Source organism: Pocillopora verrucosa, chromosome 8, assembly GCF_036669915.1.
Source record: "Pocillopora verrucosa isolate sample1 chromosome 8, ASM3666991v2, whole genome shotgun sequence".
Classification (NCBI taxonomy): Eukaryota; Metazoa; Cnidaria; class Anthozoa; order Scleractinia; family Pocilloporidae; genus Pocillopora; species Pocillopora verrucosa.
In genome coordinates, this window is record NC_089319.1 from 11457128 (window position 1) to 11471943 (window position 14816).

Genomic DNA, 14816 nt, shown 5'->3' on the forward strand with positions numbered 1-14816 from the left:
AGTTTTAATGACAAAAACGTTTTAATTGAAACAGTCATTTCAAAGACTATATATAAAGAACTTCGAAATAGAATCATCACTCCACCGACTGCCCAACTGAATTTTAATACTCATTTTGTTAATGATGTTTTAGAATGGAAAGAGATTTACAGCTTGCCATTTCGTACTTCCTTGGACACAAAATCGCGTGAATTCCAGTGTAAACTACTTATTAACAGGTGTCTTATCACAAATTCTTTTTTAAACAAAATTGGTATTATTCCATCCCCGGCATGTTCCTTTTGTGGCGAAATGAACGAATCCTTGGAGCACTTTTTTATTTCTTGTCATTATACTAAGGATTTCTGGGCTGAGGTAATAAAGTGGTTTGATAATCAAGGCGTAAAGATAAAACACCTCTCTGAAAAAGATATAATGTTTGGTATTTTAAGGTGCGAAGACGAATTATTAATCAATCATATTTTAATAATTGCCAAACAGTATTTATATTCTTGCCGATAGAACAAATCTCTTTCTTCAATTAAAGTATTAAACCTCAAAATTAAAACGATCCACCAACTCGAGTCAATGATCGCAAAATCAAATAATAAGCTAAAAGCTCATAATATGAAATGCAACAAGTACAAAAATTATTTGATGATATAGAATCTCATGTTTGTTGCTGCACTGTACTAGTATTACATTTAGAAGCCGAGGAGAGCTAAGAGGAACTGTGGATTGTGTATGTAGATATATGATGTACCGTGTCTGTTTGTTTATGAAAAATGTATGTAACTTTGAATTAATAAAAATTAATAAAATACAAAAAAAAAACAGAAATTTGCAACAGATGAACAATCCTCTGATAGACATTTGGATCATCCCAGAAAGACAAGGTACCATTCTTTCAGCTCATCACTGGCACATAAAGCCAGTGGGTTAAGAACTTTTTAGACATCATGCTGGCAGAATTGGTGCATCTGAAAGTTACGCAGCATTCAATACAAATGTTGTGCAGCCCTCTCAGTCTCTGATTAAAACAATTTGATACCCAAGCCTCCGCATAGTTAACACTAAAGCTACCAGGCATGGTCAGAGACACGAAAGTGATGCTGCAAATGCATACGAAGCTGCTGTAAAATCTGGACATGTGAACTTAGCTGCTAAGAAGTGTGGCTTGTTTATTTACAAACAACATGAATTTCTTCATGCCACTCCTGATTTTCTAGTTTCATGTGTCTGTTATGGCACTGGATGCGGTGAAGTGAAGTACCCGAGGATAATCAAAGATGGCAACTTTGAGAACTTTGCTCAGCACAAGAATTCCTGCTTAGAAAAAGTAAAAGGACATTTACAGCTCAGAAAAAGTCACAGCGACTACTATCAGGTGCAGCAGCAGCTTTTCTCTGTGCCTGGAATCAAGTATTGTGAGTTTGTGGTTTGTGCCATTGATGGGAAAAAGAGCATGAATTTAACAGTGCTGCGTATATATCCAGATGCGCGGCATTGGAACTCGGTACTGCCCAAATTGGAAACATTTTGGAGAACATGTATTCTTCCAGAAATTCTAGGGCGATGGTGTACCCGAAGATGCACAGTGCCTCCTAAATTACCATATAAGGATGGTATTTGTTTTTTCAGGAAAATCAGACATGAGGAGACCATTTGACACAGTAACGAAAATTGCTCCTACAAAAGGTTTCACCCTTCCTGTCTTTCACTCACCACCATGAGAAAGCCGGAGACTTGGTATTGCCCTCACTGCGCTTGACTTCCCCAGTTCAAGAGAAGAGATGGTACCAGGACATCAGCACAACCCTCTACAGCATCTATTCAGGCAGCTATAAAATTGGACAACATTTGCATCTGCAAGGCTAAGTGTAGTACAACAGAGAAGGTTGTAGAATGCCATGGAGACAACTGTAAAAATGGATGATTTTTCCTCCTTTCCTGCCTCGGTTTAAACAGAATGCCCAACAATTATCAGACAACCTGGAAATGCTCTGAATGCAACAAAGGTGCCACTTTCCATTCAGCCACCACCCTTACCAAGTATTTTTCTTCATCAGATTCCTCAAGTGGTGAAGGGGAAAGTGATATTTCTATCACTAAAGTCACTCACGGCAGCAGTGGCAAGTCAAGTTCACTGGGAAACCTAACTGACTCCCATTTTGATTTAATTTTTAGTCCCACTGGATGGCTAGACTGTGACATTATTCACCAAGCTCAAGTTTTGCAGCATGGTGAGAATTCAAGCATATAAGGCTTTCAGTGACCAACTCTTGGCCCAGTTAAAAATTTTGATGTTGTCAGTGGTGAATTCATACAAATTTTGCACACTGGTCACAGTCACTGGGTGTGTGTCAGCTCGATTGGATGTGATCTGGGACATATCAATCTTTATGACAGCCTGTATCATGACTCTGTTTTAACCCAAGAGGTTGAAGAACAAACAAATGACTTGTTGGGGGGCTGTTTGGTTGCTCTTAATCCTATGCCAGTGCAGCAGCAAACAAATGGAAGTGATTGTGGGATTTTTGCTATTGCATTTTTCACCTGCCTGGTCTTTGGAGAAGATCCCACATTTGTAAATTTTGATGCTCGAAGTATGAGAACTCACTTAGCATCATGTCTAAGCAATGGCAAGTTTACTTTGTTCCCTTCACTCTAAGTACACCAACTATGCATACAGTCTAAAGTGAACAATAAAATCCATGTAATTTTGTTTTTATTCAGTTTCAGTTCTCAATCTTTGTACATTACATGCATGTGGAGAAGATATTTTACTTTCCAGATAAAAGAAAACTAAGTTTTGAAGAGCAATTTTTTTAATCACACTCGCTAGTCTAAGTTTTTTGTACCTCAGTTGTAATTTACATGGTATACTTTGCTTTCCCTACTAAGACACACAATAACTAATGGTAATTGAATGCAAAAATATCTACTCTGCATAGCAACATGAAGTCAAACCAATGTTTCATTTCTTTTCCTCTCATTTTGACAATGGCATACCCACACAAAAAAAGATAATGTCAAACAACCATCTGGTTTCAAAGGAAGGAATCAACAAGCAATATCTAATTAAAAGGGGACATAAACAGGGGTATGGTTTCTCTTTCCAAGGCTTTTAATTTTTTTTAAGAATGACCAAGGGTTTGAGGTATATTGTTGATACCCTCATGGAGAGTTCCTCAATCATCAAATGCAGTATTATTTCACTATTTATGGTACAACTAAAAAAAATGTGAACACCTCAACACCAAAATAAGCCATGTGGGCATTAGACAAGTAGCACTAACCTAATTAAGGTATTCTGGATAGAACACAATTTGATGAAAAAGTAATAAACAATGTTCACAGAAACAATTCAGGCATATTTCAGTTGTTCACCACTTTTTGAATTGCACTGTAACATCCAAGGTTTACAAATTAAACAAATGGTAAAGTACATTAAGAATATTAGTGGAATATCCACATTTCTGGAGAGTTCCATGTGTCTTTGTTTCTAAATTTTATCTTCAGTCATACACAACATAACTATTTGAAATGGGAGGTTTGCCTAATCAAAAGGTACAATAGGAGGACAAAAGCTAACAAGAGCTGCATAAACTCTTATCATGTGATCCACCAGTGGAGTGTGGCTGACGTCCATGCTCCATCACTGAACGCGCGCAACTGATGGCATGGGATCTGCAGTCAGGGTGGTCCTGTTTGACTACCGCAAAGCTTTTGACTACATTGACCATCAACTGCTCACACAAAATTTACAGCCTTGATATCCCTCGGGGAGTAGCACGTTGGGTAGTCAACTTCTTAGTGCATCGCCACCAACACGTAAAATTATCTGCTGATTGTTTCTCTGGGTGGGGCCCCGTACCAGCTGGTGTACCTCAGGGGACAAAATTGGGGCCATGGCTCTTCTTGCTAATGATAAACGATCTAAGAATTCCCTAGGTTCAAACTTGGAAGTACATTAGGGAACTTAAGCACCTGACGTTTTCTACGGGGCGACGGCAACCGGAAGTCAAATTTACTTCCGATCCACGTTTCCCGCCGACAGAGTCCACCATCGCGACTCTGCGCTGACTTTGTTTTGCTTATTTTGATGTCGCCTGTAAAACGCGAGTTTCACTTTTATGATTTTCGTGCTTTTATATCATTAGGCTCTAGCGTGAAGATGGCTACCAAAAAACAACCTGTAATGGAATGGACAGATGACCATGACATTCTTCTGTTGCGTGAAATGATTGCCAGCGAATTGGTTCAGTTTAAGAAAGGCAGTCCAGACCATGGCAAAATCTGGGAGTCAATCCAGGAAAGATTGAACAAGCTCGATAATCCAAAATTTATGATTAAGGAGAAGGGGGGAGTCAGAGACCGATGGAATCTGCTTCAGGCCAAGTTTAAACACACGCAATGAGAAGAGCTACAAGCCAGTGGCATTGATTGTGAGTTATCTGAGAAAGATGCCCTAATAGAAGAGTTATGTGAGAAAGAAGATAGCTTTTCTGCCAAAGACAAGAAAAAGTCAGATGATAAAGAGGCAGCTGAAGAAATCAGAAAGAAAGCCATGGAACGCATGGCCTCGAAAAAAAAAATCAAACAAATCTGCTGGAGGCGGCGCCAAAAAGAGCCGAAGAAGCGGAAGTAATGCGGTTGAATTCTTGAAAGAAAAAGCTCAAAGTGAGTATTCCATTCGCCAACAGGAGCTAGACCTGCAAAGAAAGGAGCAGGAAGTAAGGGCCAGACAACAAGAGCTACAGATTGAACTGCTACGGAAGCAAACAGAGCAGCAAGTGCAGATTTCACAGGCATTGATGACCATGATGCAAAATCTGGTTAAGAAGTAAGATCTTAGGTTAGATCATTCAAGAAAGAACACTTTAATCGTCCTTTTGAAATTTTGTAGTTTAACAGTTTATACACGTTATTTATAGTTGCTTGTGCTAGGGACAAAGCATTGTGTTTACGAAAATGGGCTGCCTGCCTCTACTGAGTTTAGTGTTGATTAACAATACAGCTCTTTATATTATGTGCTGTAAAAACTTAAAACAAACTGTTCATTACTTGACAGTCAGCCTTTGTGTTTTGCTGTGTTACGTTTACTCATTTGTTGTAAGTTTTAAGTATGATTTTGGTATTTTTATTATAAGCCACTGTCCTTTAAATCAGGAAACACTACTGATGGTATGTTTACTTTCACTGAAATAAATTCATTCAATACACCTGATTTATGTGAAGTAGTCCAGTAAGGAAGGAGGGTTTAGCCCAAAAAACTCTGAGGTGCTGTTTCCATATAAGCAGGTTATTGCATCGTTAAGAATAGCACAGACTAGGTACATTTTTCCAACACTGCTCATGCCAATTTTTAAATTCTTTTTGAAGTCCAAGAATTTAAAATCATTAATAATATCGCCAAAGAGCCACTCGACTGTCACTCTGACAGAACTCATCTCTGCATTATATCCTTCCATCACTGGGGTTAGTATACCATGACGAAATGGTGCCTGTAGGTGCACACATAAAGGGTAAGCAGGGTTGCCAAACACACACACGGGCTCTCCAGTTGGGGAAAATGCATTTTGCTCAAGCTCATGAAGAAGGTTGGAGTCCACCAGCATACTAGCATCATGCTTTTTACCCTCTGCAGGCAAGAACAATAATAACAATTATCATAACCATAAGTTAATGATGATGATTATTATTCCTATGGCACACCAGAACTCTATTCACAGTTGGGGTACTTGGCTGAAAATAGATTGGACGCCAACAGGGGTATAGGGTCACCAAATGTCACAGGACTGTCTCAGCAAGTGCATTCACTCCTTGTTTGTTTCATGTCCCTTCTACAACAGAATCTTCCTAAGAATGTGTGCCATTATTATTATTATTATTATTATTACATTATTATTATTACTATTATAATTATCATTATCAAATTATCATTATCATCATTATCATTATCATCATTATCATTATTATTATTATTATTATTATTATTGTTATTGTTATCAGTGGGCACTTTACAAAAGTGTGATTAAACAAAGAAACAAGGCAACACAGACCCACTCTCTACCAAAAAGCAACCTACTTTATTGTGAAAATCTGGACCTAAATCTTTGTAATAAAAAAATGTAGATGACTAACATACCAACAGGGCCATACATATTCCCAATGAGCCCATTTGGTGGTGCAACGGACTGGAATTTTAACAAGTGAACACGCTTGTGACCGTTATACACAATTCTTTGCTGTTGATTGGACGAGCAATCTGTCTCACTGACCCATCTATGAATCCATGAATGTTTTCAAGATCAAATCTTGCATACGAACTGTACGGAAAATGAGGGTTCTTGGAACGGCAGCTCTCCCACAAGAGCAAGAATTCTTCATCAGATATTATTTTACTATCATACGCTAGTAACAGCATCTCTCTTGTTTCACAAAAAAGACATTTTTCACAGGTTTTTTTTTTCAAGCTTTCGAGGCAGGTTTCGAATGGGTTGCCGTCGCAAAAATATCTCTATGCTTAAGTTTGGATTTTGGCGGGAACGACGGCGCCCTCATACCCATGCTCCCTCGTTTGTAGACGTCGCCGTCGCCCGAAAAATGTCTGGTGCTTAAGTTCCCTATTGATGACACGACGGTGGCAGAGATCGTCCCGCGTAACGCATTAGGTGACACCCAAACCGCAGTCAAAGTGGTGGAGAATTGGTCCAAAGCACAGAAGGTGCAGCTTAACACTGACAAATGCAAAGTTATGGTCATCGACTACAAAAGGCAGAAACACCATTTCACTCCCCTCTTGGTCGATGGCAAAGTATTAGAGACGGTAGAGTCGGCTAAGATCCTAGGCATGACTATTTCGTGTAACCTTAAGTGGAATAACCACATCAATGATGTTATAAAAAGAGCAAACAAACAATTATACTTTTTAGCCCTCCTAAAGAGAGCCCGCATTCCAGCGGATGACATAATTAATTTTTATTGTACAACTATACGTCCTGTTCTGGAATACTGCGCACAAATATTCCATCATGCATTACCTGCGTATCTTAGTGATGACATTGAAAAGGTCCAAAGACGCGCATTATCCATCATTTCACCAGAACTGTCATATCGTGACTCTTTAGACAGGCACAGTTTAGTTTTGCTCTATGACAGATGCACGAAATTATGTACGGATCTGTTTTTGTCTGTCTCAACTCCATCTCACAAATTATATAATTTGCTGCCAGATAGGCATTTTTCAGCTTACAATACTAGACACCGGTGCATTTTTAACATGCCGCACTTTCGCACTGACCGTTTTAAATTTTCATTTATCCCGGCTATGTGCACGTGTGCTAACCTAGATTTTTAGCTATTCCACTGCTGTATATTAGCTATATTAGTTATATTAGTAATTTTATTTAGGTCTTAGCATTTTTGTTATAGGTAGTCTTATATAGTCTTATAATCAATGATTGTGAAAAGCACTCAATTCAGCCTTTGGCTGCCATGTATTTTATTTGATAATAAACTATCTATCTATCTAAAGAAGTGGACAATACACCTGTGAGAGGCCCATTTTACAAACAAGACTTGCAAAAAGTACAAGTGACTGATGAAGCCTGGTATCAAGATGACAAGATTTGAAGCACAAGACAATAAAGTGTTAGCTCAATGGCATAGGTGGCCTGATAAATAACTCGTGGGTTGATAAGAAAGTCATACAGAATGCATGATGGATTTCTACGCTAACTTGGAGAGTGAATCCTGCATGGATGAGTTCCTGGATAATTTACATGACAGTTTTAAGAATTGATTGCCATATACCTTTAGATACTTTTTTAGCATCAGAGAAACCTCTTGCAATTTAAGAGGAAATTGTATTAATCTTTGCCTTACCAAATTTAGTCTTATGAGGAACTCTTTTACTTACAAATGCACTCAACTATGGAACAAAGTTCTAGAAGATGTCAAGCTGGCCAATGATGTTGATGTTTTTAAGTCTAAGCTAAGATCAATTCAGCTGTAATTTTTATGTTTTTTAATATATTTTGTGTGTAAGTTTTATAACATTTTGTATTTGTGTGTACATAGATTACAGATTATGTATTTAAATCTTTTTTCTTTTAATACTAGATTTTATTATTGTAATTGTAGATTTAATGCCCTTCGTAGTTTGAATGAGCACTTGTGCTCTTATATAATAACGTCGTTAGATAAATTATTGATTGATTGATTGACCATCAACTTCAAGAAGCAAAGATGGAAAGTGCGATTGGCTAACATCAGTTACCGTCTTAAGCCTCCCATGGGAATTATCCTTTGACATGATATGAAGAGAGGAAGATGTGGTTCTATGTGGTAGTGTTTCCGTGGTACAAGATTTTGAGGCCAACAAAGTGGTGGTCACTAGTTGGCTTGACTTGACTTGGCTTGAATTACTGGCTTACCGACACACCTTAAAAAACAGAGTAGAGCCCATGGAAATGCTGGTGGATTATTACAATGGAGGAGAATCTGGATACAAGAAGGCAGTTACAGATTTAATCATTGAAAAATATGACAAAATAAGGGATGACCCCAGGGAGTTAGACTATAGTCTTACTCAAGAGAAAAGGCTATATTACATTTCTATGGGACAAGGATGACTTATGAATTGACAACTATCAAACTGGAAAGAGTAGAAGGATGTCTGGAAATTTCATAGGTGCACAACCATACATTCAATTTGGTTTAGAATTGGCTAAAGCACTGAACTGGATTCGTCATGATGTTCTAAATGATGTCTTGGAGCTAGCAATTCATAATCTACAGATTGATTCCCCAGAAAAACCTGCAGAGAAACCTCCCAATTACACTGGTTTTTGGAAAGTCAACATCAAGTATCTTAATCTCAGTGTGTTTTGCAATTGGAAATTTGCCAATCTCATCAAACTTTTGCTGCTATAATGGGATGGAATGTTACTAAAGATCATGAAATTAAAAGCACCTTGCAAGTAGAATCAAATGTGATGGCTTGTATGATTGTGGGGAATCACATGACAAACCTTTTCTGAGAAGTGCAGAGTGTTTCATCTTGAAAACATTTCGAACCGCTACATATCCAATGTATACCAGTGCGTCAACATCTATTCAACATAATTGAAGTGGATCTACTTAAATAAAATGGTGATAAATAAATACCAAGTTTCCTTGATGCATAGAAGAACAAAATAAATGAATGAAAATTATATTAATAAAGAATGAGATGATTGTCCCTACATATACATGAGTTGGAACAAAAACTTAGCATTGAAAATGGGATGAATACGACCCAATCCATCGAAGAAAAACAAGTATGGACTTGGACCGAATCTGATTCGACAAACATACACAGAGGATGGTCAAACTGCCACTTGTTAGTACTTAACTTTTTAACCCATACACTGTATTCATAAATGGCCACTACACAGAGTGGCCTGGAAATTGGAAAGGCCTCAGGAAAATCAACAAAAAAGAAATGATGGCTCTTAGTTGGCAGAAAACAACATAATTCTCACTGAGAATGACATACCCAGCGCTTCCTTGGCCGGGAGAAATCCTTCACCCTTAAAGAATGAAGAATTGAAGTTTTGGTTAAGATGTCGAAGTGATTCACGTAAGGGACTCAAGACTTAAGTGTGCCTTGTGAAATGGTGAGCACACATAAACATGTGGTTGTGGAAATCTTACATTGACAATCTTTGTTTTTATCATAGCCTCCAAGAATATATCACGTCTGGTCGAGATAAAACGATAGTTGATCCTTATTCAGATTAAATTTATACTAAAAGGAAGACCAGGCTTTTGAAACTGTTGACCGAATGCTTCCCTGAAACTTCAACCTTGAAACATCCAAGTGATGGATTGGGAAACTCACTGGAAAGGATGCCTCCATTTACTCAGGCAGAAGCAAACAGTGATCAAAGGTACTTCTACCTGATAGCAAAATGTTAACACAGCTTCAGGAAGAAAGATGCTCCTCACATTCTTCAATTTACGCTTTACATCATTTCAGGTCAAGTTCTGCATGCCAACTGTTCATGTAAAGCTGGAAATATTGCAACCACGTTCTTGCCTTAATGTTTAGCATGCAAGTTTAGCTTGTATGACAGCAAAAACACTGATGACCTAAACCAGGAAAATGATGAACATCCTGATTTAGTATGCACTTCACAGCTTCAGAGGTGACATGCCAAAGGCCATGGTGACAACATCCATCCTCAACCACTAATGGAAATTACTGTTTCCAAAACAAAGCTGGATGAAACAAAAATAAGGGAAGGAGTAAACTCTCTGCTGTATGGAGCTTGGATGAATCATAGCCATGACCTCCACTCAGAAGTGGAACTTGAGAAGACCCTTCATGGTATGAACCCACAGTTCAGTTTATTACTCTGAGCGGAAAAGAGCAGGGGATTGTATACTTGTTGGAGGTGTGGGACCTGGGCTTAGTGCTTGGGTGAACAGTAAAACAAAGATGGCAGCCGCCTGAACTACTAAATAGATGACTCTGTATCTTTCCTGGCCAAAATCATGCCTAAAAAAGTGAGTTACTGCATTCCTTATTGCTCCAACAACTGTAGAAATAATCCAAGTTTACATTATTTGTGACGAACATTCAGCAAGCGAACTGAACTGAAATGAACTGAACTGTTTTGTTTTGTGTGATTATTTACTATCGTTTAAATTCTATTATCGTTTCATTGTTCATTCTTTTAATCATTTATCAGAGCGTATTTGATCGTGTTATTTGCCGCCTATCATGTTTAAAGCCTGTTGCTTACATAATCTCTGTAGTATCACATATCGGAGTGTCGGAGTAAGTTGTCGGAGTATATCCATAGAGTTTTCTATCGGAGTTATTAGAGTTTTCGGAGTAACTGGAGTCACTTTCCCACGGAGTTTCTTTTACCCTTTTTACGCAGGATCAAACGTGAGTTTCCTTTGTAAATTTAATCGCCTTTTTTATTGTTACATTCATTTGTAATTTCCATAGAATCATTTCTGATTACGCAATCATAAATTTCCTTTTAGTTTTCACCGCATTGTAACACATTGTACTCAATAAAAACTGGAATGAGACGGATGTGTATATGTGGTTGACACTCAACGTAATCCCAACCCTTGGGTACGCGACATTATTACAGGATTCCAAGAGATCGAACCATTCGCAAAGAGTATGTGAGACTATTACGAAATGAAAACTTAAAGTTAGAGAGCCAAAATACACAAATTTGCTCTCAGCACTTCGAAGGAGGAAAAAAGCAAAATGGCAAGTATCTGCCTTCTCTCTTTCCCTGGACAACTGAAAAGCCAAAATGCCAAGCAGCTAAGAGAATAAGCACTGATCAAGTGCAGGTCAGAAGTAAAAAGAAAAAGAAAAGCCAAGTAGAACATTTGAGTGAAGACACTGATCATGGCCAGCTGATCATGAATGATCAAATCCCGTGCAATAAAGAGCAATCTACCGAAAAGTCTCATAATACTACTGGTACTCAAACAAAAACATTTTTAGAAAAACTTGGAGTTGATTTCGGTACCCAGACAGAAACATTTCCGGAAGAACTTGAAGTCAATTCTTACAAAAACAGGATATCTCAGATGGAAGCTGAAATATGAAAGTTGACCATAGAACTGGAGGACATCAAAAGGAAAATGGAAGATGTCCAATTTGATATCCAACAGTTTAAAGATAAACCCAAAGACATTGCTTCTTTTACTGGGTTTTTAGACTATGAAACCCTTATGCTGTGTTTTGATATTGTTGAGGAACCTTCAAGGAACTTAAGCTATGGATCCCATCAAAGAAAGATATTTGATTCAAATACTTCCAATAAGCTTGGAAGGCCTAGAAAGATAACCATATTTCAAGAATTTGTAAAGGTCCTTATGAAACTGAGACTTGGACTTTTTAATAGAGACTTGGCTTATCGCTTCAATATTTCTTCTTCTGTTGTTTCTGAGATATTTAGAATGTGGATCAGGTTTTTAAGAAGTGAACTGCAAGTACTGACTCAGTTACCCCCAAAGGATGTAATCAAGCTACACATGCCCTCCTTGTTTAAGGAATTTTATCCAAGAACAGCAATCATAAAGTAAATGGTTTGAACCCAGGAGTATCAGTAGTTCATGTAGTAAGATTGTCTGGGTGAGTGTAGTTCTGAAAAGAACTGTTATTGGTGACTGATGTTTTGACTATCTGTGCGGTAGTCATCTTCAGAGTCAAGTGAAGAGTAGTTGTCAGTGGATGATGTTATAAAGTCTGGTCTGTTGAACGTGATTGGTCTGTTTAGCCGTGATGTGATTGGCGGGAAGACTTGCGTAGAGTTTGTTAACAGTCATTGGTTGGTTTCGATCCGTCTGTTGTTTGTGGGTCTGTTTGTCGGTTTGTTCACGTCGTTAATGAGTCATTTGTAAGGTACTGGTAATTGTTGACATCTGTTGAGAGGCGTCTGTTCTAAGTTAGTAAAACAGCTTTCCAGAGTCAGTCGTTGAAAATATTTTGTACTGTAGGTTAAGCATTTAGCAGAGTCCCAGTTGATTCTGTGATTAGTTTGTCAGTGATGTTCAGAAATGTGATTGTTTCCATCGCCATTTCTAGTTGCTTGTTTGTGTTCAGTTAGTCGCGTGTTAAGGTTTCTACCAGTCTCACCAATGTAGGAGGCCTGGCAGTCAGAGCACTCGATCTTATAAATCGCTCCCTGTCTGTTGTTGGGTTCGTCTTTGTCTTTAACGTTGATCAGCAAATGTCGTAAAGTAGTAATACGCCTGTGAGCTACGCGAATGTTGTAAGGTTGTAGGGTCCGCGCGATAGCCTCAGAAGTGCCTTTGATGTAGGGTATAGCAGCTGTAGTCATGACAGATGTGGAATCCCTGTTAGTTTCTGTAGTGTCGGTCGCCCTGTGAGTGTTTCGTCTAATGAAGTCAGTGTTGTAGTTGTTGTTGTTGTAATTGATTGCACTGAAATTGAGATGAAATGACCCTCTGCCTTAAACAATCAGTCAGCATGCTATTCCTCCTACAAATCAAGGACAACAATGAAGGCTTTGGTGGGAATAACTCCAAGTGGTGCCACAGCATTTATTAGTGAGCTATACCCTGGCAGTATTTCTGACAAGAAAATAACTGTGAAGAGTGGACTTTTTAACCACCTTCAGCAGGATGATGAAGTCATGGCAGACAAGGGGTTTTTAACTCAGGATGAACTGGCCTCTGTAGGGGCTGTCTTAACAACGCCAGCATTTCTGAAGGGGAGAAAACAATTTTCTAAGGAAGAAGCTGCAAAGAACAAGAAAGTTGCCTGTCTCAGAGTTCATGTAGAGAGATGGATGGAGAGAATAAAGAATTAGCATATTTTGGATTCTAAGATTCCAATCTCCTTAGCACCATTTTTATCAGACATATTTATTGTAATTGCAGCCCTGACAAATTTTCAACCACCATTAATTTCATAAGTTTCTCATTTTAATTTATTTCAAGTATTTTTGAAGCATCTAGTTAAATAATTCAATAAATACTTAAGTATACCATTACAAGTTTTGGAATTTAAAGCTTTATATTATATTGCTTTTTGTTTTGAGTAAAAAATGTGTGATTAATACACATGACTATAAAAAAGATTGCAATAGAGTCGAGGCAATAAACCCATAAAATAGATATTAGGACTAATTCCATTGTTTTCTTTTGTATCTATTTGAATATTACACCTTGACTATGAAATTTTGTTTCTCCAGTTTAGTGCCTTCACTCTAGCTTTACTTTACTTAAGCCATAAAATAGACAGAAATATTACAGTCATTTCAATTAACCCCGGTGCTTACTAATAAGCTGTTAAAGTTCATTTGTATGTTATAGCGCATGCACTCATTGGGGTCTTGACAAAGTGTGAGCTAAATTGTTGTGTTTGTGCAGGATGGGACACTGCAAAACCAGGATCTCCTGCAGTTTTTGTTGGATGCTGATTTTCCCCAGATTGGAAAATGGCCAAGTACTTGGCAAGACTGTGTGAAAGCATTAAAGGACGAAATGACAAATCACGTGGTTATCAGAGCAATGACAACAATATTCTCTCTAAATATTAATGTGATTGATTGGAATGGTGTAAGTAGTTTACTTTCCTTTATCACATATTTTGTACTTTCCCTTAAATCAAGAACTAGGTAATAGTATTGATTATCAATGCACAGTTCAAACATTCATTAAAAACTCTTTTATTTTATATCTTAGAGAATGGCTTCTGTAAAACCCTTCAGTGGCTCTGTTGGAAATCAAGATATTCATCTGGCCTATACAGGTTCTCATTATATGCTGCTTACAACCAAAGCGAGCATTAGCCAGGTAAGATATGTTTTATAAATAGGACAGTTGTAGCTTGCTGCTCATGACTTACTTAATTAGTAAATGCATCAATCAAGCAATCAATCGATGATCAATCGATCATTCAGTCTCCTATTGATCCATCAGTGATTAATCAATTAATCAATCAATCGGTTATCCATCACTCAATTTTTTATTGCTCAATTAATCAATCAATCCAACAGCCAACAAACCAGGTTGATTGGCAGTCATGTATTTTGTCATCATGCTAATGAGTCTGTGGTGGGTAGGTGCTCATTTGCTGACTTGGTCATTAAAATAATTATTAAAGATTAAATGAAGGAAGCATTTCAATCTAAAGCTGTGTTTATTTGCAGTCAAATACCCTGAGAGGCATAAGAGAGCCAAACCTTTTTTTCATTCTGGTCCAGAGGAATATAATCCTGGAATTAGTATTTTCAAGGGAAAGCCTTTGAAGGTAAGATCACTTGTTTTGCATTTCATTTGTT

At 37.8% G+C, this 14816-nt stretch overlaps 2 pseudogenes; one reads left to right on the forward strand and one right to left on the reverse strand.

Annotated features, from left to right (window-relative positions):
* Nucleotides 1–5210: 5210 nt before the first annotated feature.
* On the reverse strand, nucleotides 5211–6409 carry LOC136282980 (uncharacterized; annotated as a pseudogene).
* Nucleotides 6410–12039: 5630 nt separating this feature from the next.
* On the forward strand, nucleotides 12040–13445 carry LOC136282768 (uncharacterized; annotated as a pseudogene).
* The last annotated feature ends 1371 nt before the right edge of the window (nucleotides 13446–14816 follow it).